Below are 25,507 nucleotides of genomic sequence, written 5' to 3'. Positions count from 1 at the left end.
GGTTCTTGACTTTTTATCCAGTTTTCCAGTCTGTGTCTTTTGATTGGGGCATTTAATTCATTTACATTTAATGTTAATATTGTTATGTGTAATTTTGATTCTGCCATTTTGTTACTGGTTGGATGTTTTGCTCTTTGGTTGATGCAGTTTCTTCATTGTGTTGTTGGTCTTTAGCATTTGGTTCTTTTTTTGCAGTGGCTGGTACTGGTTGTTTTTTTCTGTGTTTAGTGCTTCCTTCAGGAGCTCCTGTAAGGCAGGTCTGGTGGTGATGAAATCTCTTGGCAATTGCTTGTCCATAAAGGATTTTATTTCTCCTTCACTTATGAAGCTTAGTTTGGCTGGATATAAAATTCTGGGTTGAAAGTTCTTTTATTTAAAGACTTTGAATATTGCCCCCCACTCTCTTCTGGCTTACAGGGTTTCTACCAAAAGATCTGCTGTGAGTCTGATGGGCTTCACTTTGTGGGTGACCTGACCTTTCTCTCTGGCTGCACTTAGCATTTTTTCCTTTGTTTAAACCCTGGTGAATCTGATGACTATGTGCCTTGGGGTTGCTCTTCTTGAGGAGTATCTTTGTGGTGTTCTCTGTATTTCCTGTATTTGAATGTTGGTCTGCCTTGCTAGGTTGGGGAAGTTCTCCTGGATAATATCCTGAAGAGTGTTTTCCAGCTTGGATTCATTCTCCCTGTCATCTTCTGATACACCAATCAAGCATAGATTAGGTCTTTTCACATAATCCCATATTTCTTGGAGGATTTGTTCATTTCTTTTCACTCTTTTTTATCTTTTCTTGCTTTTTTGTTTTATTTCATTGAGTTGATCTTCAGTCTCTGATATCCTTTCTTCTGCTTCATCAATTCGGCTATTGAATGAAACTTGTGTATGCTTCACAAAGTTCTTGTGCTGTGGTTTTCAGTCATTATTCTCTTCTCTAAGCTTGTTATTGTTTATATTCTTCTCTAAGCTTGTTATATGTTCACCAAGCCGTTTATGTTCTTCTCTAAGCTTGTTATTCTAGTTAGCATTTTGTCTAACCTTTTTTAAAGGTTTTTAGTTTCCTTGCATTGGGTTTGGACATGTTCCTTTAGCTCAGAGAAGTTTGTTATTACCCACCTTCTGAAGCCTGCTGCTGTCAATTCATCAAATTCGTTCTCTATCATGTTTGGTTCCCTTGCTGATGAAGAGTTGTGATCCTTTGGTGGGAGCGAGGCTTCCGGTTTCTGATGGTTTCATCCTTTTTGCTCTGGTTTCTTCCTATCTTCTTGGATTTATCTAGCTTTGATTGCAGATAGCTACCTGGGGAGGTGGCCTTTCCTTTGTCTGCCTGCAGAGGTGCTGCTGGGCTGCCATGGATCCAGTGGAGCTGCTGCGTAGATTTCCTACCTCTTTTGTTTACTTAGGAAGATTAGGACCACCTCTGCAATGGTGGCTGCCTTTCACTCTGCTGAGCTTGGTCGCCACTGCTATGATGGCTGCCTTTGCCCCAGCTGAGCTTGGTCGTTCCTGGTTACGCTCTAACTGATGTGTCGGCTGTGATACTCTCAAGTGAGAGGGCTTCAGCCTGATTGTCTTTTTGGGGGAGAGATCCTCCCAGTTGTATTGTCTGATTCCCTGTTTTCAGTTCTCTTTCTTTCAGGGGGCTGGTAGCTCTGTCCCGTGGGCTTTCTCAGAGTCAGGCAGTGCTTCTGCCTAGATCTGTTCTGACAACCCCAGCACCACTGGAGTTGCTGCTCAGCACTGTTTAGAAGGCTCATGGGGGCTTTTCGGCCTGGTGAAAAATCTCCAGTTCCGTGGTTGTGGAGGGCTTGGATGAAGCACAGTATCTGAACTGAAGTCCCAGAGGGGGAAAGCCCCCAATTCTCCGATCAGCTGAACTCATCTCCTGGGTGGAGCATTGCCCCACCCTGCCTCAACTTGCCCTTTTTCGTTTATACACACTGTCCAACCAGACCCAATAAATGAACCTTACTCCTCGTTTGGAACTGTGGTGACCACTCAGCTTCTGTGTCTCTCTTGCTGGGAACTGTGTTCTAGAGCTGCCTCTTTTCAGTCATCTTAGAAAAACTCCCAGTTTTGTTTTCTTTTAACCACGTTCAGCTGCATAGGGGCAGCCATGGAATAAGAGGGTGTGGTTTGCCCAGACAAATATCACAAAGAAAGGGGCATGGGAGTGAAGAAAGGCCCATGCAAGAGAGGGGTGATGACGGTTGGCCAGGGTTAAAGCTGAGGAGGGAAAGAAAGGGTGAAGTCAGGGGAATGAGGAAGAATGAATAATAATCGGCAGGATGATATAATCACTGAAGCTCTAGAGGGAGAGTGAGATAGAAAGTTAACAGATGGCACTCAGAGACTGAAAGGTTAGAAATTGACACCATAGAGTGTTTACAGTTACTTGACTAGCAAGTTCAGGAGTTTGAATACTGCTTTATATTCTACTTTTCATTTTTCTCTTTTTCTGCACACTCCACTTTCTAAATGTAAGGTGTCCTTTCTGAGTTGGTAAATGCAGAATCTTACCTAAAATAGTGGTGTGGGGAAGGGAAGGGTGTGGGTTTGTTGGAAACCTACAAAGAGAGCTGATAGAACATAGGATGGTGGGAATGTTGAACACGTTCCCTTGAATATCTTTTTTAAGCCTTGAAAGTCATCTGTATTTGTAAAGAGAATGATTGATGATTATAGTTCAATAAAATAATCTTACGTCTCTCTATTTGTCTGCAGTACCATCAACCAGTTGAAAACTGAGAAAAATCTGTATAAACAACAGTGATTTAGATAATGCAGTGCTCATGAGTAACTTCATTCTTTTCCTCTACTGAATTGCCTGATTGTTTTCCCTATTGGAAGGGCACATATGAACCTGAAGGCTCATACAGGCCCCCATGTAGTCTGGTACCATAGCAATGGGCCCATTTGTTCTACATTAAACATTTGTTTGAAATTTTCTGAGAAGGTCATTATTAAATAGGAAAGAGGTTTGGTAGGAAAAGGAGTGGGATGGGGAGGGAAGGAGAGCTTGAGATTCTTTGGGGAAAGATAAGGATGGAGTTATAAAACTACCAAGGAAGGATGCTGTCAAGGAGTTAGGAGAGCCTTAAAGTTTGTCAACTCATATGATGAACAGGCACATAATTTTGAAAGTAATTGCATGCTAAATGTTCTAGAGTGGGATTATTAATGGTTATTGGTGACAAATGATTTGATTGACAATATCTAACCACTAAATGAAGACAGCTTAACAAGTTAAGCTAATAAATTTGTGTTTGATTTAAGAGCCACAGTTATTTAAAAATTTTATATAATACATATACAATTATAGACTCATATAGTGGGTGTTATATATAATATATATATATATTTGTAAAAAATGTATACATTAAAAAATATATATCTCCCAATACTAAGTGACTATAGCTTATTGGTAATTAGGTTTTTAGTAAACTGTTTTCCTCTGTGACAATGTTATTTATAAGCCAGAATCCTTGCAATGAAAGGCAATGAATTTGGAAAAGAGAGTCTCACTCCCTGACCTGGGAGAATGTTTCAGAGCTCCCCATTTGTGTGGGGCTCTTCCAAGGCTCTGTTCCTACTTTTAAAATCACAGTTTCATGTTTTTTATATTGAAGAGAGTCCCCAAAGTGATGAACTCAGGACTACAAATCCCAAGTCCACCCCTGCCTCAGAATGCTTTCAGCACAAAAGTGTTTAGTCTGTATGATAATTGCATAATCCCAGTGTAGTCTGGTATAATATCAAACCCCAAACTCATTCTGTATTCTCTTGCAGCTGAGGTCCAAATCAAGTGATGAAGTTGTCCAGGAGCCACCATTGGCTTCTGTTGTCTTTGCTCCCTTCCTCCTCCCGATGGCTTCTGTCCTTGGTGTGTCAAAGGCTGGGCTCAGGGGACAATCACAAGTGGCAGGTGTAAGCAATCTGGTGTGGGCTCAGCAAATAGTCCCACATGGCCTTCTTTTCTATTAGACAAGGCTTTGGTGGATTCCTTGGTGCCACCATTTTCTGGAGACTGTTCAGCTGCTTCCCATCTGATGAGGACAGTATCTTTCCTAGGCTGGCCACCCATGACTCTGACACTTCTGCACCTGGGTTCCCTTGGCCACTCTTTTGTTGGAGTGCATTTGCCTCTCCATGTAGACTTCTTCGCGGGATCTGTTTTAAGGTTTCCCTATAATAGAGCTCATGTTTGGACTTTAAGAAACCTCTCTGGGGGTAAAAATGTAGCTTGACTCAGTGCATCCCCCTTTTTCTCTGCATCTCAAATTCCTTAAGTCTCTCTAAGTCACTTTTTCTCTTGGCTTCAGGTTGAGGGGAAGTGCCACCTCCCCTTCCTCTGGGATGTGTGTGGGTAGCAATATGGCTCACTGACAACTCATGCTACAGAAGACTTTTTCTTCAGTCTTTTTTTCAGGCTCAGATCAGCAACCAGCTAATGCTGGAAAGACCAACTACTTTCCCTGCAATCTTTTTGTTTTTTTGAGATGGAGTCTCGCTCTTGTCGCCCAGGCTGGAGTGCAGTGGCATGATTTCGGCTTACTGCAACCTTCACCTCCCAGGTTCAAGTGATTCAACTGCCTCAGCCTTCTGAGTAGCTGGGATTACAGGTGCCCACCACCACGACTGGCTAATTTTTGTATTTTTAGCAGAGGTGGGGTTTGGTAGCCATGTTAGCCAGGCTGGTCTCGAACTCCTGACCTCAGGTGACCAGCCCACCTCAGCCTCCTGAAGTGCTGAAATTACAGGTGTGAGTCACTGTGCCCAGCCCCTGCGATCTTTTTGAAAATCTTGAAGGAATGGCTTAGACTAGCATCTCTCTTCTAATAGAAGTGGCCTTGGAGCTCACTGTTGTGTGCTTTACTTTAGAGCAATTATGTTGAAACAGGAAAAGGGGCATTTATTAACCTATTAACCCCCCAAATTGGCGAATCCAGGAAAATGCAGATAAAACAAGTCTAGAAGAATAGTTTGGCAAATGGAACCAAAGATAAAAATGGTACAAAAATCCTGTGGCATGAGACACTGGCTACTCATGGGGGGACAGCTTGGGGCAATGTACTGAGAATAAGACCATTCCATTTCTGACTTGGAGGATCAGACACATCTTTCTTTAAACTGTTCTATAATTTCCTTTTCTCATGTAGGTTTTGACCTGTAGGTGTAACACTTAAAGAGAAAGAGGGTATGGAAATGCAAAATCTGAGAACTCGTGAACACTTTTTTCACATTTGCAAATGGGTCCACAACAAGAAGCATCTAGCCCGGCTCCCTGCAGTTTTATACTCTGATATTTCCTTGGTCCTGTGGATCCAATTCTATCATAAAATCCTCAGGTCTCTGTCATAGCCTGGAAAAATTTATAATTCAAACTCCCAGTGGGTAAAGTTCCAGCCTAAGCTGGCTCTCATGAAGAAATACAATTTTATTCCTCTCTGTGTATTGTGCTTGAAATGGAAATGAAAATTCTTAGTTCAAAAGATTCTACTGGGTCTTCAGGATAAAATTATTACAATGGCAAACTCTTGTAAAACGTATGATCCCTGGTTGTCCATATCACACTGGTGGCATTTAGTTGGGAATTCCCTTGGATTTCACGTATGGACTTGTTTGGGAGGGAGGACAACAGAGCCGCCATATTTGTTCACTGTGGTCTGTATTCCTGTTCACCGTGGTCTGTATTCCTACGCTCATCTGCCAGAAAACCTGCATGAAAATTAACAATTTGCTAGAAAGTTTTCACTTTGGCCTGGCTTGACATGGAGTCATTAGGTTTTCATATATGCATAAAAAGCATAGGTTAAAAACTATCAAAAACAATTTAAAAGAGCATAATTTTATAATCCGTATCAAGGATGGGAAATAAGTTAATTAGAAACATTTAGTTCCTCAGGGTGTCTTAAATTTGCTTCAGGATATTAACCTTTCACATTTGGCCTCAATATGCATGCGGTTTTCATATCTGCAGAAATCTCAGTGCATTCCCATTAACCATCGTTTGATTGGAGTGAACATGAATTAGGTCATCTATACTTATCTTAATGTTTAGTTGTCATCAGTTCATGTCCGAGAGGGCAAAGCAGTTGAAAAGTGTACATGGTCACGGCAAAAAAAAAAAAAAAAAAAAAAAAAAAAAAAAAAAAAAAAAAATTCTTTGGTTGGAGGTCACTTGTCACCTTCTTTTCCTATGCATTAAGTGGCTGTGTAAATGCAATAGACTTGATTACTTTATAGCATGTGGTCTTGTGGCGTCTTAGCATGGCTAATTGGGGCAGAATTTTAAGAGACTGCTTTTTTTAGCTTTGTCTTTGTATATCAATTAAAAACCTGTTTAGGGCCAGGCGCGGTGGCTCAAGCCTGTAATCCCAGCACTTTGGGAGGCTGAGGAGGGTGGATCACGAGGTCAAGAGATCGAGACCATCCTGGTCAACATCCTGGTGAAACCCCGTCTCTACTAAATATACAAAAAATTAGCTGGGCATGGTGGCACATGCCTGTAATCCCAGCTACTCAGGAGGCTGAGGCAGGAGAATTGCTTGAACCCAGGAGGCGGAGGTTGCAGTGAGCCGAGATCGCTGCGCCATTGCACTCCAGCCTGGGTAACAAGAGCAAAACTCCTTCTCAAAAAAAAAACAAAAAAAAAAAACCCTGTTTAAATGAAGGAACCATGCAACATGAAATGCTTTTCACTTGAGAGTGGTAATTGTTCAGTGATACCTAGTATTTCCCATATCTGTAGCTGCCCCTGTGTGATTGTATAAGGTAGGAGTCAGCTAATAGGTTATCATTAAATATGACCTTCTTTCCAGAAATTCAGGTCATTCTCACCCTTCAGTGATTGTTAACATTAGTGAAGTTTTTCTCACTTGTTATGGCCAATTTCAACTCACCTCAAACTTCTAGACACTCTACTGATAATGCAAGTGACTAAATGCTCTCAGTATAATCTGGTGTTTGTGTTAGAATTTTCTGTGTCATGGGAGCCTTGCAATAAACTCTTACAACACATTGAAGACTTCTTTCTTGGATAACATAATCAATAGTTATGAAATCTATTATTTAAGTTAACATATAGTTTTATTTCCATAAAGATGCATTTATAAATCATTATTTGTTTATTTATTTATTAATATTATTTTTTCTAAATGGAGTCTCACTCTGTCACCCAGACTGGAGTGCAGTGGTATGATATCGGCTCACTGCAACCTCTGTTTCCCAGGTTCAACCTCGGGTTCAAGCAATTCTCCTGCCTCAGCCTCCTGAGTAGTTGGGACTACAGATGTATGCTACCATACCCGGCTAATTTTTGTAGTTTTAGTAGAGACGAGGTTTCCCCATGTTGGCCAGGCTGGTCTTGAACTCCTGACCTCAAGTGGTTTGTCCGCCTCGACCTCCTAAAGTGCTGGGATTACAGGCAGAAGCTACCATGCCTGGCCTACAAATCACAGTTTTAGACTTGAGACAGTGTTATTAAAATAATTGTCAATACTAGTGTAATTGATCATCTGTTCTACTAGCTAATGTCATGCTCTAGTTTTAAAATTTCAGTAGTTAGACCAGCCTGACCAACATGGAGAAATCCTGCCTCTACTAAAAACACAAAAAATTAGCTAGTTGTGGTGGTGCATGCCTGTAATCCCAGCTACTCAGGAGGCTGAAGCAGGAGAATTGCTTGAACCCGGGAGGCGGAAGTTACTCTGAGCCGAGATCATGCCATTGCACCCCAGCCTGAGCAACGAGAGCAAAACTCTGTCTCAAAAAAAAAAAAAAAAAAATTTCAGTAGTTCTCACAACATGCTTCCTTTGGTAAGAGGTTGTATTAGAATGTATACATTGAAATGCATTACAGAACATTGATATGCATTACACAACATCGAGGGCTGCCGCATGCTGAGGTCTCCACAGAACTTCCCTGAGGTGAAGTTCTGTGTGCATCGGTTGATTGAGAAGTTAAAGAAGCAGAACTAGGCACTGGGAGAAATTACAGGGCACTGTAGTTATACTGGAAACCTTAGCAGAGCCCTCAGGGAGTGCTGGAGCTGGGATGTCCAAGCCGAGTTGTCCCACATGGAAGCAAGAGGGCTGGGTCCACATGCTCCTGCAGTGAACAGTCATTTCTTACAGGTTTTCCCTGGGGAAGGGCTGTGCTCTTAGACCGGGTACCTCTGTTCAGACAATGGCAATTCCTGGAAAGAGACTCAGTTGAGAACCTTTGTCTACCAATACCCTAAGGAGCTGGCAGAATGACTGCTTCAGTTTCTGAAGAGGGTGGATCTGGGCAGACCACCTCTGCATACAACCTGCATAAGGGTTTACCAAGAGCAGATGGATCCCAAGAATAACAAGCGTGAGAAACTTCACTAGCTTACTCTCTGCTGGGGGTCTATGCTGTCTTAATATGCCATTCCAAGGTTATCAGAAAGTGCCTCAATCATATTTATATGAGCTTCCTCTGATGTGAGTTAATTCCGGAGAATAGCCTTGGTTAAGCTGTCAGTGGTGAAATGAAAATAGGAAGTAAAGACTGCTAAATGTTTGCAACAGAATTTTTCTCAGGTCTCAGGCTGGAAAAGGGCGATTGTTCAGTGTTTCATGTATTCATTCCAAGCATCCACTGAGTTTCTATAAGGTTCCAGACATTGTAAGAAATGACGCAGAAAAATCTGTCTCCACTTCTATAAACTTCTACAGGAGAAAAAAGACAAGTAAATAGCCATTACCCAGCATGATACTTGGGCCAAGCAGTAACAGAAAGGACAGATGATCCAGGAAGAATGACCCATGGGTGCGCTAGCGCCGGCTCCTACTGGTTCACCAGAGCCAGTTTGATTTTCAGGAATGTTGTCACCTTGTTTCTACTAAAAATCAAATGATATGAGCTTATCATCAAATTTTATTAAAAACAAGGTTAATACATACCAAAAACTCATTACTTCCTAATTATTTTACTATTATTTATGCTCTTAAGTTTGTTCTATTGTGCCTTTCTGGTAGTAATATTGCATAATGGTGTGCAGCTGTGCATAGATTCCCATTTCTGTGTTCAGTGATGTTACCTTGGAGGCTTGGAATTGCTTGCTATGGGAGCATTTATACCACAGAATTGGCAAATGCTTCCTCTCTCGCTTCATTCCTGAAGGGTTTGATTTATTGTTTTGTTGACTATCTAGACTTAAGAAAGTGATGGAGAAAATGCCAATAACATGGATGAAACTTACACATGTAATTTCTGTAGCCATTACATTGTGAAGGGCACAAAAATTGAGGAAATATTCTGCCTCTATTTACAAATCATCTGGTTCAGCAAGAGTTCCTCATGTCATTGACATATGAATAAACTTTTCATAGACATCTTCATTTTTTCACTTTTTTACTCATTAATGTAAATGAGAATATTAATATTAATTAGTTATCTCAGACCTATAGGATTTTGTCAATGACATGGGAAATTTCTGAATTGGAAAATAATCAAACGTTTATTCAGTCTAACTTTATGAAATTATAGCTGACTTGCAATCATTGTTTGGCTAAAGATAGCAGAGTTCAGAAAATCAAGGTAAGTATTTTGTGAGCATCAATTGGCTGTTTATAGTGAAGAGTAGTATATATTTTATTATTTTTGAGAATTGCTTGCTACACATTCCATTTTCATCAGTTAAAATTATAATAAAATAAATAAAATAAAATAATGTGCATATGTACACCCATACATTTTTCCTGCTTGAGAGCAGGTTGTTAAAACGTTATCGGCATAAAACTGGATAAAGCAGAGCTAATATAGAACTTTGCACAATTACCATATGAGCAACGGAGGGGGTGGGGGTCACATAACTCATTCTGAAAAGATTGAGTGAGGGGAAGCAGGAAGAGAAAAGGGAAGGCTGAGCTTAGATCATCAGTAGACTTCTGGTTCCTCCTCCTTCTCCTACACTGTATTCTGCTTTACAGCAGACCAAGAAGAAGACAAAATTCCTAGGCTCTCTTTCATTCTGGTGTTAATATTTCTGACTACAAATGTACCAAATATTTTCTGGACTAAATGAAGCTACCTAAATGCAGCACTTCTTATAGCTATTCACATTTCTGCCACAATCACATTTTTGTGACGACCCATTAGTGCCGTTGAAATTATTTGTGCTTTCCCTCACGAGATACTTCTGGGCAGTTTCGCTCTGTGTGGATTCGCTCTGTAGCACTCACTATAGGACCATTTCCCTGAGCTGTGTTTTGGGACACTTGACCTTCCCCTCACCATTGGGAAGCACTGTCCATTCATTATCCCAAAATGGCAAGGCCACTTCCTTTAGGTCCTGGTGTCCGTATTGGGCGTGATGATGCTCACCTCCTTCCAGAGAGCATGACGGAATGCTTTGCTTGGTTCCCCACGGGAAAGCATCTATTTAGGTGAGTTTCTGTTCTCAACCCTTCTCAAGTCACTTTTGCCCTGGTCCTGGTTCTCAGACCTGATTTCTCCATGTCTATTTTGCTATTTTCCTCATATGAATATGCTGTATTTAATCTTTATAGAATTCATAAGATTGAATATATGACAGATTAGAAATATGTTTGATTTTAAGTTTAAAGTATTATTTTTCCATTCACAACCACGTTTAGAATTCTTTAGGTCTTTTTCAGGGCAATTTTCAAAAGTGATTTTTTAAAGACAGCACAACAGTGGTGGCTCATGCCTGTAATCCCAACACTTTGAGAGGCTGAGGAGGGCAGATCACGAAGTCAGGAGTTTGAGACCAGCCTGACCAACATGGTGAAACCCCACCTCTACTAAAAATACAAAAATTATCCAGGCGTGGTGGTGGGTGCCTGTAATCCCAGCTACTCGGGAGGCTGAGGCAGGAGAATGGCTTGCATCTGGGAGGTGGAGGTTGCGCTAAGCTGAGATCGTGCCATGGCACTCCAGCCTGGGCAACAAGAGCGAAACTCCATCTCAAAAAAAAAAAAAAAAAAAAAAAAAAGTTGATAGTTGATTGCATAGGACACTCCTCTCCCTAGACTTTAAACTCCTTGAGGGAAGAAAGTAAATTTCACCTCATTATCCTGTAGGACTTGTCCAGTGTCTGTCATATACCTGGATGAATACACAAATGAGTATTTCAAAATAATTTCTTTAAAACCTGGTTATATTCGTGAAATTCTAAACATTTTTCTTTGTGTGTGATGAATATGTACTGAATCAAATTATTGTAAACAGAAGTCAACGAATGGTTTTTAAGATGTATTGATGCTAGCAAGGCCACTGTAAGTCCAGTCATCTCTGCCTTCCTCTCCCATAGCCATCCTAACTCCACACATTTAGAAAATCTATTCATTCATTTATTCATCTATTATCTATCTATCTATCTATCTATCTATCTATCTATCTATCTATCTTTCCACCCAGTTAGTCAACCAGTCACTTATTCTGCAGATATTCAGTTGTATCCTTGTTATATAATGGTGAGCAAGGTAGACATGGTCCTGCTTTCATTGGAGAAGTGAATATTAAGCCCATCACTTACAGTGCAGTAAGTACTGTGATAGAAAAAATACATCTCTCATGCATGTCAGCATTGACTCTCTCAGGTAAGAAATGAAGGTCTAGAAAAGCATGGGGGAGAAATGAAAATTATTCTGAGACTTCACAGGTGTGGAAAGGGTTAATCAAGAAAAGAGGAGAGGGGATGGTGTTCAGGCTAGCCAGCGTACAGTGTCTGCAGATCTACACCAGAGAACATGGTGTGTTCTAAGAGCAGAAGGAATGCAGTATTTCTGAAGCTTGGATTACCAAGTAGGGACTAAGGAATGATGAGGTTACAAGTACCAATAGGGGTTAGAATTTGAAAGGCTCCATGAATTGGTGAGAGTTTGAAGTTCTCATCTTGGCTGAAGAACAGAGAATGGGTGGCCAGGTGAGAATCTGGGACAAGAGTAGAGCCTGGGAAGCCAGTTAAGAAGATGACGCAGGGAAGAGGAAGAGGGTGATCACCTGACCTCAGGTAGTGGCTGTGAGGTTGTGAAAAATGGCACCATTCAAGTCAACTCTCTTAGTTACAAGGAACTGGCAGAACATGAAAGGATTGAAATGAATAAATCCTGGCAATTGGAAGATACAGGTAAATCATGTGTCTCTAAGTCTGTCTGTTGCTTCATCTTTGAGAAAGTGGTAATTTCTGATCATTTGATTTTGAGAGCTATTGTTTAGTCTTCCCTTTTAGCAAAACTGATCGCCGGGCACGGTGGCTCAAGCCTGTAATCCCAGCACTTTGGGAGGCCGAGGCGGGTGGATCACAAGGTCGAGAGATCGAGACCATCCTGGTCAACATGGTGAAACCCCGGCTCTACTAAAGATACAAAAAATTATCTGGGCATGGTGGCATGTGCCTGTAATCCCAGCTACTCAGGAGGCTGAGGCAGGAGAATTGCTTGAACCTAGGAGGCGGAGGTTGCGGTGAGCCGAGATCGCGCCATTGCACTCCAGCCTGGGTAACAAAAACGAAACTCCGTCTCAAAAAAAAAAAAAAAAAAACAACTGATCAACCTTTGCTATAGATGAGTAGATAGAAGAAACAGAGAAGAGAATTTAAATAGAGGACATATTTATTCTGGCATCTGGTAAATTTGTTATTTAACTTCAGGGCAAAATCAAAATAAGATGTCAAGTTGTGCTTAAGGTACATGCCTATCTCTGAGGCTATAAACATAGCATGACTGAGCAGACTACATGTGGTACCAGAGTCTTCTATGGTCTTTCTTGAAGGGAATAAAGACTATGAACAAGGACAGGAAATCTGGAAGGATATATCAAATCTGGAGATTCTGTCCCCCTGACTGAAAAAGGCATTAAGGCATTAGGGACACTAATTTAGAAGAAGACAAATATAGTAAACAGTAATTGTTGCATAAAGTCATGACATTATTGGTTTTTAAAAGCCCATTCAAAGTTTTAAAAATCATAGCTATATTCATATAATTTCTTTTTAGTGTCACATAGTATGACATTCTAAGGATCTCTATGAGTAAATGTCATTTTTTTATTCAATATTTGAGCATAATTAGTGAAGTTGTTTTTTGGTGTAGCTCATTTGCTCATGTTATCACTGTTGGTTACTGTTTTTATAAATTTCAAATTGTTCATTTTTAAAGATAATTTTATTTACTTGAAGATGAAGAGGAACTTCGATTGTAGGAGATTGCCTGCAGCGGCCTTAATAGTCAAAGAGATGGTTTAGTTCTCTTGGAAAAGGAAATGTGACCCTAGGATTATGCCCTTGAGAGATGATACTTCAATTCGAATTGTGATTCACAGAGTAATTGCAGCCTGTGGTAATGCATCTTCAACATCTTAAAATAGCTGTTAGACGGCAGAGCTTTCCCCTTGAGGAAGGCAGTGTTCAGGAGATGTCTTTTGTCTCTTTCAAACCAGCAGAGCAGACTTTGAACAATGAAAAGAAACCATGTATAATATTTTCTGGTGTGATTTCAAAATTAACTGAGAACAAAAATACCCTCACCTGTTTTGTACTGTGCTACAAATAAAAAAATATAACAACACAAATAAACACAATAATATCTGGAAGGTCTCTATGCCTGGGTTAATTTCAAGGCTTCTACAGGGAATATACAATTTAGACCTGGAGCTCTTAGTGTACAAGCAAGCAACTGAACACCTTCTTAATGTCATGGGTCGTTAAATCCATTGTACTCTTTACAGAGAAATATGCAAATGATAAAAATACATTACTATATTTTTCTATCTTTGTAGGTAAATGGTGGCTGATAGCAAACAGTGAGATATTTCTTTATTCTAATTGCGTAAATCGAATTGATGGTTTTCTTAAATATACAGTGAACGGAGCTATTTGACTACTTTTTTTTCTTTGTCAGGATTTTGACAGCAAGTAACCAGTATGATTTATTTTTTAAAGACTTATTGGAAGAGCCTTCCCTTCACATTGAAGGTTGTGAAGCACAGAAACACGTCAAGATGAAGTGGGTCATGGCAGGTGGGATAAGGCAGGCTCTCCCTGGAATAGCTAACAGGTAAGAGGCTGCAGGGGACAGCGCAGAAGGTGCATGGGTTCCTTTTTCATGTCCAGAACTGAGGGTTGGCTGCACCCAGCGAAGACTGTAGGGAGAGGAGGACAGAGGTTGAGTTGAGAAAGCCTGGCTGTGAGTGTGACTACGAAAATGCAAACCCCGGAGGGAAAGACAAAAGCCAGGTTAAGAAAGAAAATGAGATGGCTGAGAATAACAAGAGAATGGATTTTAAGTCAAACAGAACAAAAGAAGAATATAAATGACAGACAAGTAGCAAGGTTGGGCGATCGGGAAGATGGGACAGACAATATGACAAGGAACAAGGTGTGCTGCAGGTTGAGCTGATCAATTCAAGAACTAAATCCGTATGTGCTCAGAGGCAGCTTGGTGGTCGAGCTAAAAATTTTTAAACACAACGGGGGTTACTTAAAGAAAAATGTTGGGGTCCAACAGAATACAGACAGGGACTTGGCATCGAGACTAAAATATCAAGGATTTCAGCTAGATGGGTTGTCCAAAGTTTATAAAAGTAGAGACTGAGAGACCTGCAGATGCTGTGGCAACAGGGGTGTAAGCCAGGCAATGCCAATGTCAGCACAGCTCTAGCAACTGAGGAGTAGGGTAGATTCATTCAAAAACCAGGCAAAGAGCACTCATCATGTGGCAAGTACAATAGATAGGTTACAAGGAGTTTTCAGGGCTGATTCCTGTCCTCAGGAATACAACAATCTGGTAGTGATACCACCAGCAACCACTCCTTCCCCAACCCCACCCAACCAAACCAATGAAACATCTTGCAACACTCAGTAATACATTACTACATTTATTTTGCTCTATGGCAGGTGGTCTTCAGGCCCCAGTCAGCCTGACATGTAGGCTGTTATGTGGCAAGGCCTGCAGCAGTTCTGAGAAAAGTCATTGTTGAGAGATTAGAACGTAGGCTGAGATATTTTCTTGGCATCCTTCCTAATTAATCTCCTAGGCTTGTACCCATCAGATGCTCAGCAGCACAGTAGTTCTTGAACCCTCTCCTTAGCCACAGCAAGCACTAGACCCAAGATGAAATTACAGGACAGGTTTTTGGTGTGGTTTTATTGACAGAAGAAACAGGGTTTAATTTGCTAGGAAGGTATGAGTTTTACTTTTCAAAGAAATCTTCAAAAATAAGGATGCCTATACTTTGAAGAGTCCTTCCTGGCCCTGAGTTGACAGCAAGTGACTTTGAAGCAGCCTGTTTACTGTGGTTCTAAGTCTTTGTGGGTCACTTGGAAACACAAGTCTGGTAGGCAGGAGGCCTGTGTTATTCCTGTTTTTTCCTAACTCTGACTTTAGGCACATCGTCCCACCTCTTTGCACTTGAGTTCTGTTGTGGTCGGAATGTGTCCTTCAAAATGCATGTACTGAAGTTTAATCCCCAATGAAACACTATTGGGAGGTGGGGCACAATAATAGGTGAGTAAGTAAGTCATGAGGCTCTGTCCTCATCCACAGTTACATGTTATTATTGTGGAGTGGATGAGTTATTTCCAGAATGAGCTTGTTCTAAAAGTGAGTTCTGTCCTTTGCTTGCTCTCTTTCTCTTCCTCCCACTCTCTTTTTCATCCATTTTCTATTGTGGGATAATGCAGCAAGAAGGCCCTCACCAGATGCCAGACCCTCACCCTTGGACTTGGACTTCTCAACTCCCAGAACTGTAAGAAGTAAATTTCTCTTTCCGTCCTTCCTTCCTTCCTTCCTTCCTTCCTGCCTTCCTTCCTTCTTTCCTACCTACCTTCCTTATTCCTTCCTTCCTTCCTTCCTTCCTTCTTTCCTTCCTCTCTATCACTCTCCCCCCCCTTCCCTCTTTCTTATTACCCAGTCAGTGTTTTTTCTTATACAACACAAGATGGACTAAGACAAGCTCCTTGTTCATAGCCATATCCTGGGGTCAGACATATATGGATATAGCTCCTGGGTTGGCAAATTTTTGGCTGAATAGTCAGGTCTCACCATGGGCCCTTTAAGGCTGAACCTAAAGTCACTTTCTTTATCTCGACTTCAGTGTTCCCAACTTGTTCATTCATATTCTCTCTCTCTCTCTCTCTCTAAACAAATGTAGACATATTCTTGAAATTGTCAGAAATTTTTATGAGAAGCAGTCTAATTTTTTTGAAGAGATATGAGAATTAGGAAAAATGTACTTCCTTAAAACTAAAAAATGTGACTGTTGGTAGAATAAACACAGGCGTTATAACTGAAATTGAGTGAGTGCTCATGTTGATCCTTACGAAATGGAGTGTGTCATGCTTTTAGTACATGCAGAGATTACCCGTAGCGTGTAACATCAAGGGTGCTCTATGGGATATCTCTTTCTGTGAATCTTGACTGTACCTAGGAGATCCTATTCCCAGTGAGAAACACTCACTAAAGATAGGACCTTGTGTTTAAGGAGTGGGTAGGAGAGATCAAAGAGAGGGGTATGAGGTGAAAGTAAGTGAACTCCAAAGTGAAATCGTATTTTGCTTAGGGCAAAGATGGCATCGGTTGCTTTAGTCATGAAGCAATCTGGGTTCAATTATTCAAATTTGAGAAGAAAAACTGCATTGTTTAGTATGAACTGTGACCTATTTGAGTTTTCTTTGTTTGGTATTTGGCTACACATGGATTTAGCCTAAGTCAATACCTGGAGTAAATAAAAAAGGCCCATAAAACATGTATACTACCCTGTTTATCCTGTTGGGTTCTTAGTGGTTTCATAGGACATATGTGCAATAAGTCAGACTCTCCCTGGAATGGCTAACGTCATACCCATGCTGTGAGTTCAGAATACAGCCATTTGTTACTGGTGCCCAGGCATTAGAAATGTACAGCCAACCTCCTAATGTTCTGCTAAAATCAATTCCTTTTCTTTGCTTATTAGCATTTTTTTTTGTTTAACAGAATAAAAGTATTTCCATTTTTACATAAAAATAGGAACAAAGAGCACATGTTAAATATACTGGTGAGTGTAAAAAATCTCGGTACAAATTTTAAGAAACAGTATTATGCTTTGGGTAATAAATAATAATGACGCTTTTTTTTGTATTCCTTTCCCTACAGTTTAGCACTGTGATTTCCCGTTCCAGCATATTAAAAGTGTGGAAATTCTAGATTTTCCTAAGCATCAACAACATGAAATGACTTATGAAGATATCAGAGAAATGTCAGAAGAGATGTAGGGAGAAAGAAAGCACAAGGAAGCACGAGGTCTCTTTCTTGGAAGATTTTGCAGGGAAGGCTTTCTGTAGAAACTGATTGAGCTAGTTCAGTCTTTTTGTTAGGGTCCCCGTCTTTTTCTCTCACTTCCATGTCCAGCTCATAAGGAAACACTGTAGATTCTACTTTTAGAATAGATCTCAAATTTGACAGCATCTCACTGTTTTCTTAGCTCCATCACATATTGCAGGAGCAATTGCAGTAGCTCCTTCTATTTCCACAGTGACCCTCTGCATCCATCTCTTCTCCATATAACCACCAGGTCCCGAGTTGAAGATCAGATCATGTCAGTTCCCTGATTGAAGCTTCCAATGTCTCCTAATCACTGGGTTGTTGTTGTTGGTGTTTGTTTGTTTGTTGTTTTTGGCCGTGTTTGAGACATGGTCTCACTGTGTTGCTCATGGTGGAGTACACTCACGTCATCATGGCTCACTGCAGCCTTAACATCCCAGGCTCAAGTGATCCTAAAACTTCAGCTCTTCAAGTAGTTGGGACTGCAGTGGTATATCATCATACCTGGCTAATATTTTTGTGGAAATAGGATTTCATTATGTTGACCAGGCTGGTCTCAAACTTCTAGACTCAAGTGATCCTCCTGCCTTGACTTCCTAAAGTGCTGGGATTACACACTTGTGCCACCATACCTGACCTCCCAATCACTCTTAAGGCAAAAGTCCAACTTTCCATGGGCCATGTAACCTTTACTGGGTACACCTAAGATGTACCCCAATGATTGCTGCCTCATCTTATTCATGCTCTTGTGTATTTCCTGCCTGCAGTGTTTGGGTTAGAACTTCTCATGTGCCCTAACAAGCAGAATAAGGAAGAAGTGATGGCACCTCACTACTATGATTAGGATACAAAGGCCACAACTTCTCTCTTGCTAGAAGCCTCTGTGCGTCTTCATTGGCTCACTCTGATGAAACTGTCATACTGAAGGGGCCCTTGCGACAAGCAACCGAGTTCTCCTCTGGGAAGCAAAGAACTGAAACCCTTAGTCTAACAGCCCCCAAGAATTTGAATCTTGATAACAAAACTTGAAAGCGGATCGCCTGGAATTGAGTTGAGCCTTTGGATGATCCAGCCCTGGCCATTACCTTAATTGCAGGGATAGAAGGAAGGGCCGTGGGCAGAAAAACAGAGGAGGCAGCAGATCCATGAAGCAGGATTCAGCCCAGCTGTACCAGATTTGCGAACCGCAGCAACTGTGAGAGAATTAATGGTGTTTCAAGCCACTTGGAGGTAGTTTGTTTTGCAGCAGTAGGTAACTAATCCATGGCCTTATAGGAACTGACCCTTGGTTACTTCTCAGACCTCACCTCCCTTCACCTTCCACTTTCTACTTTTCTCCAGTATCTCTGCTCTTATTTCTTCTTGTTGGACATACCAAGCTTATTCTGACTCCATGGAATTTAGCTTGCTATTTAGAATGTGCTTGAATGCTCTTACATGAGACCTTTGCATGGCTGATTCTTTCCCATATCCAGGACTTCTTTCGATTCTCACTTTTGCAGAGAAGCTTTCTTTGGCCTCCCTCCATCCAGCAACTTCTTTTTCACACTCATTCTTTTCTCTGTCTCATTGTCCTGCATTATTTTTCTTCCTACCCTTATGTCTTTCTCATTCGTACTTTATTGCCTGTTCCTGTGTTCTGTTTTAAGCTCCATGAGGGTTGGGGTTTGGTCTGTTCTCAGTTTCTAGAATACATAGGTGCTAACTACATGTTGATTGAACAAATGGGTATGTTTTACTGTAATAGGCGGGCACTTCCTCATTTGCAAGATAATGGTGTTAGAACAGATGTCATTAAATTCGCCTCTCTATCTAAACTTACTGTTCTATGACTAATATGGCAAAGAGATTAAAAACAGGAAATCAAAATTAGAACAGAATAAGAATCGGGCAAGCGGGCTTTTGGAGTGGAAATCATGGGGTGTGTAAGACACCGTGGATGGAGAGGGGGTACTGTCATTTGACAAGAACCGTCTGGTCCAGGGTTTTCCCACAGAACTCTGTGATGATAGGAATATTCTAACCTGCACTGCCCAGCACAGGAGCCATAGCCTCCAGGGGCTATGGAGCCCTTAAAATGTGGCTAGTGAGACTGGATAAATTTCAAATTTTATTTTCATTTTATTATAGAGACAGAGTCTTGCTCTGTCATCCAGGCTGAAGAGCAGTGGTATGATCTTAGCTCACGGAAGCCTCAACCTTCTGAGCTCAAGCCATCCTCCCACCTTAGCCTCCTTTCCTGAGCAGCTGGTACAGGTGCAAGCCACTATGCTCAGATAATTTTTTTTGTTTGTTTTTTATTTTTAGAGATGGGGTCTTGCTATGGTGCCCAGGCTGGTCTTGAATTCCTGGCCTCATATAATCCTCACACCTTGGCCTCCCCAAGTGCTGGGATGCTGGTTACAGGCATGAGCTACTGCTCCCTGTCTCAAATGTTGTTAATTTAAATTTAAAGAGCCCTTTTAGATTCTAAATCATGTAATTCTTCATTGGCACTGTGATTGTACTTTCACAATCTTATACACCATGAAAGATCAGGGCATATTAGGCTGGCACAGCCATACCGTTAATTTTACTTCAGAGACAGCTGATGGACAGGAGAGGGGACATTATGTTCTCACCATAGATTTATGACTAAAATGCAAACTAGAAAAATTTTTTTTGCATAGAACCAAAAATATGCTATGGAATACACTGCTCAGTACTAATTAAGTGCCCTCCTGTAATAATGACAGTTTTCTATGGGGTTGATTTTTTTTCCTTTTCCTCCTCATTTTATTTTATTTTTCTGCTTTTCATTTCCATCTAGGTCGTTTTGAAAGTAAACAGAAAAAGCAAAAATAAACAAAAAGTCAGTGCTCGATAATTTTGCCACTTTTAGTGGAAGTGTTGATTACCACCTAAAGATATCTCTGTTGATGATTATGAACAAGAAATAAACCAATTGGTTGCCATTTTCTTTGGGTCTATGATGTCTCTCGTCATCTGGAATTTAAGCATCTGAGCATCTGAGCTTCCCAATTTCTTCTTCACTCTTTTTTTTTTTTTTTTTTTTTTTTTTTTTTTTTTTTTTTGAGACGGAGTTTCGCTCTTGTTACCCAGGCTGGAGTGCAATGGCGCGATCTCGGCTCGCCGCAACCTCCGCCTCCTGGGTTCAGGCAATTCTCCTGCCTCAGCCTCCTGAGTAGCTGGGATTACAGGCACACGCCACCATGCCCAGCTGATTTTTTGTATTTTTAGTAGAGACGGGGTTTCACCATGTCGACCAGGATGGTCTCGAACTCTCGACCTCGTGATCCACCCGCCTCGGCCTCCCAAAGTGCTGGGATTACAGGCTTGAGCCACCGCGCCCGGCTTTTTGAGCCACCGCGCCCGGCTTTTTGAGCCACCGCGCCCGGCTTTTTCACTCTTCTTAATTATTATCCCTTTTGCTTCCACAGACAGAATCTGAACTATCTTTTAACACGGGCAAAGGCAACATATTATCAACGGTCGCAGTTGCTCTTTATAACGAAGGGAATTCCCCTCCGCCCAGGCCCTTGGCTATAATACCTGGTATTGGAAAGAACCAAAATGCCTTTTTCTCTCTCTTTTTTTCATGTTAAATGACATGTTTATTTTCCTGGATAATAAAAATAATGACTCAAGAAAGTCCTACAAATGTTTGTTTTTCCTTAACACATGAATGTCTTGGCATCTGTGAAAGGTGATGTGTCGCATAGACTTTGAGACAAGGCCCAGGTTAAATTAGTGCTGTGTTAAGTATTTATACGTGACCCTGAGAAAATTGCTAAACATCTCTGTTTCACTTCCCTTCTCTCACAGGCAGAACAGACGTGGTAATAGGCATGTCTCAAGGTTACTGTGTGGACCAGCTGAAACCCTACATGTGAAAGCACTTCACAGCCAGAAGGGGGTAATGTGAGATTCAATTTTTTTTTTTTTTTTAAAATGGAAATTCATTCTAGTTTTGGGACACGGCTTTGTACTTGTTCTGCGTTGGGATGTTAATCAGCTCTTTCTCCATTATAACTGTCCCCACCCCACCTTAACAAATGGGCTCACCTCAGATGTCACTTCTCAGAGGTGATCTCCTTGACCACTCTCTGCCTATATAAAATTTTCCTACTTTAAGTATAGCTCTTATTAGTGTCTGAAATGATCAGATCTTTTGGTTTCTATGTATGTTAGCTGCCCCTTTCCCTGCACCTATGAGAATGTAAATTTTGTAAGGATAGGTACACTCACTACTTTGTTTACTTCAGTATCCCCAGTGCTGAGAACAGCGTCTGAACATAGTAAATGCTCCATAAATGATTGTTGACTGATAACCCCCAGGGACACTCACACTCGTCAGAAGCCAGCTGCGTTTTTTCATAACAGGTCGTATTTCCTGAATTTATGAGCCTTCCCACTTGTCAATTAATAGGAACGTGGCTGTTATGGAAGCCATATTTCCTTCTAGAGCCATTAGGGGTGGTTGTGGGAAATACAGATAGTTTGTCACCCTGAATCCAGGTTAAATATTTTGACAAAGATTTCTGCAGCTCACCAAAAGGCTGCAAAATTCCTCATTGGCAGTCCTCACAGTCTACAGTTTGCTAAGATATCTAGATGCATTTTTATATCCAAAGAAGAAATTTATATTTTTATTAGTGTCTGTATGCTAAACTTTTATAACATATTCCTAAGTGGTGTTATTTGGCTGCACAGCGTGTAAAATTCATAAAGTAATTTTGAATGGCATTTAACTAATACACACACACATACACACACACACACACACACACTCACACATATTTTCACTTTTATTTTTTGAGATGGAGTCTCACTTGTTCTGTTGCCCAGGCCAGAGTGCAGTGGCACAATCACGGGTAACTGCAACCTCCACCTTCTGTGTTCAAGTGATTCTCCTGCCTCAGCCTTCTGAGTAGCTGGAATTACAGGCATGTGCCATTATGCCCAGCTAATTTTTTGTATTTTTAGTAGAGACAGGGTTTTGCCATGTTAGCCAGGATGGTCTCGATCTCCCGACCTTGTGATCAGCCTGCCTCAGCCTCCCAAAATGCTGGGATTACAGGTGTGAGTCACCGTGCTTGGCTAATATTTTTATTATATGATCTTTGCTGGCATGAGTTGAAATACTGGCTCATAGCAAAATTTTCTGAAAGTTTCCTTTTGCCCTTTGCTAGTGCTCCAGCCAGAAGACTCTTTGCTGAGATGGGCAACTCAGGGATCTCTTGGTGTTCCTAATGTGTCACTTTGGTAGAAAGTGTCTATAATTTCCTGCTTAAAATACTAAGTGCACAAATAAAGATATTCAAATAACGTAGTGACATGATAACAGAAGAATTATCAGAATTGTTCCCCTATTTGGGGCCAGACTGCTGATGTCATGACATTAACTGCTGAATTCGAAGAGTTTCCTCATCACGGAAATATTTATTATTCCTAGAAGACCTTGAAGCTATCCAAATTCCTCCAAGTTATATGTCACATTAATTTTAGAGAAAACAGAAGGATTTTTTGTACTCTAAAAATTTGAAGGGAGAAGTCATAACCTTCTTATACACAAATTAGCTGAGAGTGTTAATTACTGCTTGAAAGTTCATTTTGGGGGGCCCTCTGATGGCTAATTTATGAACCACCAGGTTAAATAAGAATCAGAAATGATGTTTTTTGCCACATGTCTGCAAGTGACAGTGGCATCCTGCAGCAGGCACATCTATTTTGAATTATTTGTATTTAAGAAAGAATTAAAATAGAGGAGTGGTATTTTTATGGCATATTTATAATAGTTTCTATAAAAGTTGGACTAAAATTGTCTTGGTGAATGATATCATCAGCTAATAAAAAATCTTAGATGTATGGTGAAGACAGTCCTGAATGCAAAGTTAGACTCACTGGTTATGAATTAAAAACTTACCAATTATATATAGCATTAGAGAAGTCATACTTTCTTTAAGTTTGTTTCTTCTTCTTCTTTTTTTTTTTTTTTTGTATATAGAAGGGAGGGAGGTGAGGAGTGACACATAGTTTTTAATGTAAAGGATCCTATTTACTGTGTAGTAAGAAACTAACACTATGAGCAAGGGAAGTACATGTCAGACAAAGGCCTGGTGGCCTTGTCACCTAATACTTAGTAGTACATCAGGCTGATCGACCCCTCCTTTTGTATAGGCTGTCTTGAGATATTTGTGGGACTTGATTTATACACTTGCAGGTAGTCTGCATGGCAAAGTCTGCTTGATAGGAAAAAAGTTATACACTTGAGATAAGCCAAAGGAGGAACGCTGACTTTGTTACTAATGAGCCCACTGCCACCCTTGCAGCCTGGTTTTCAATTCTCAGTCTCAGAAATAATATAATTTGGGGGCTGGGGACTTTAATTACAGAAAAATTCAATGGATGGATACATGTTGCCTGAAAAAGAAGGCAACTTCAAGATATCCCTTATTTAGCTCTCATCTCCTGTCACATGGACAGTACTTGTTTCATATTAATTGCTAGAGAACACTATGATTTCTGGAACAGTGGGAGGGATTTATTTCATAACACACCAGCATAGCACCTAATTTTTAATTTAATCAAGTAGTTCCTCTCCTTTGTCATAAAGATTGGTTTAGAAAACCCAGGCTAAATCAATCAGCATAAGGCACTTTCTTAGTCCGAGATTGCTTTAGAAATGGGCATAGAACCAAATTTGGCCCAATAAAATACAGCAGAAGGTTTATTTGTAGATTTTGGGAAATAAGTGTTCTCAATTCTAAAATAAAACCACCGAGAGAAGTTCTATTTATTTCTCTTAAGATTGATGCATTTGGGAGACCCAGAAATGTGGATTCTATCTTTCTATGAGCCCAAGGATAAAGCAGAACAAAAGATCAATAGCAGAAAAAAGCAGCTGGATCACAGACGGTGCAGTCTGACCTCTGCTCTGCCTCTCCCTTTGTCTGTAATTTTCAGAGGTTTGACCATGATGTGTCTTGGTGTAAATTTCTTTGGGTTTCTCCTGTTTGTGGTTCCCTCAGCTTCTTGAGTCTATATACTTATGTCTTTTGCCAAACTGGGAAAATTTCGGCCACTATATCTTTGAATATTTTCTCTGATTTTCTTCAATGACTCAGATAATATGAATTTAGATCTTCTGTTATTTAGTCCCATAGGTCCCTGAGACTATGTTTATTTATTTTCTAATCTACTTGGAAAATGGATTTTCTCTTTTCCAGATCCACTAATTTGTAGCAAATTAGCAAATTGCTTTATCATCTTTCAGTTCATTATCTCTTTCCCCTGTCCCTTTCATTCTTCCTCGGAGCTCATCCACTGAGATTTTTATTTCAGTTACAGCTTTGTATATTTTTGTTTTAAAGTTCCCATTTGGCTCTTCTTCTTTATATATCTATATCTTTGTTTAGACTTTTCTTGTGTGTTGTGAACACGTTTGTAAATAGCCTTCTCAGCTAGTTGCATCATGGCTGCCACATTGGTGCTGGGGCTCTTTGTCTCTGCTGGGTGATGGTTGGGTTCTGTTTCCCCAGTAGCTCTCCATTGATACCTGTCTGGCTGGGAGGGGTAGAAATAACTCATGACTGCTGCCCGCATAACCTCCACTGACACCACAGAGTGAGGAGGCGGCTTCATTACCATTGGTAGTGCTGGAAGCCCAGGTCTTCCGTCGGGTCTCCTCCCACACCGCCCTGGTACAGACGGGGAGTGGTGGCTTGCTATTGCCAGCTGTGTATGGAAGGCCAGTCTTCCCAGGAGCCTGATTTATAGCCTTTCATCCCTTACCGCCTTCCCACCCTTTCCCCCAGAGTCCCCAAAGTACCATACTGTTGCCTTTGCATCCTCACAGCTTAGCTCCCACTTCCAAGTGAGAAAATATGATGTTTGGTTTTCCATTCCTGAGTTACTTCACTTAGAATCATAGTCTCCAATGTTTATGTTTTGAGTATAAAATTACTGACAACAAAGAGAATAAAGGGTGAGAATGAGGGTGCTGCATGGATGGATCTGGAACACCCCTGTGTGTCGTCAGAGAGGATGGTTATTGGTGATGAAGTGCGGGGCTCTGAGAGGCATTCTGCCTACTTCTCCCCAGCCCTGGGCCCACCCTGCACACCTCCACCTCGAGCTGATAGTTCCGTCACCCATTTATCCTTTTCCCACTCCCACTCACTTCCGTTCATCCCACCCTGGGCCCAGAGAATCACGG

This window comes from Saimiri boliviensis, chromosome 1 (genome assembly GCF_048565385.1).
Source record: "Saimiri boliviensis isolate mSaiBol1 chromosome 1, mSaiBol1.pri, whole genome shotgun sequence".
In the NCBI taxonomy this organism is placed as follows: Eukaryota; Metazoa; Chordata; class Mammalia; order Primates; family Cebidae; genus Saimiri; species Saimiri boliviensis.
This window is presented reverse-complemented; position numbering follows the sequence as displayed.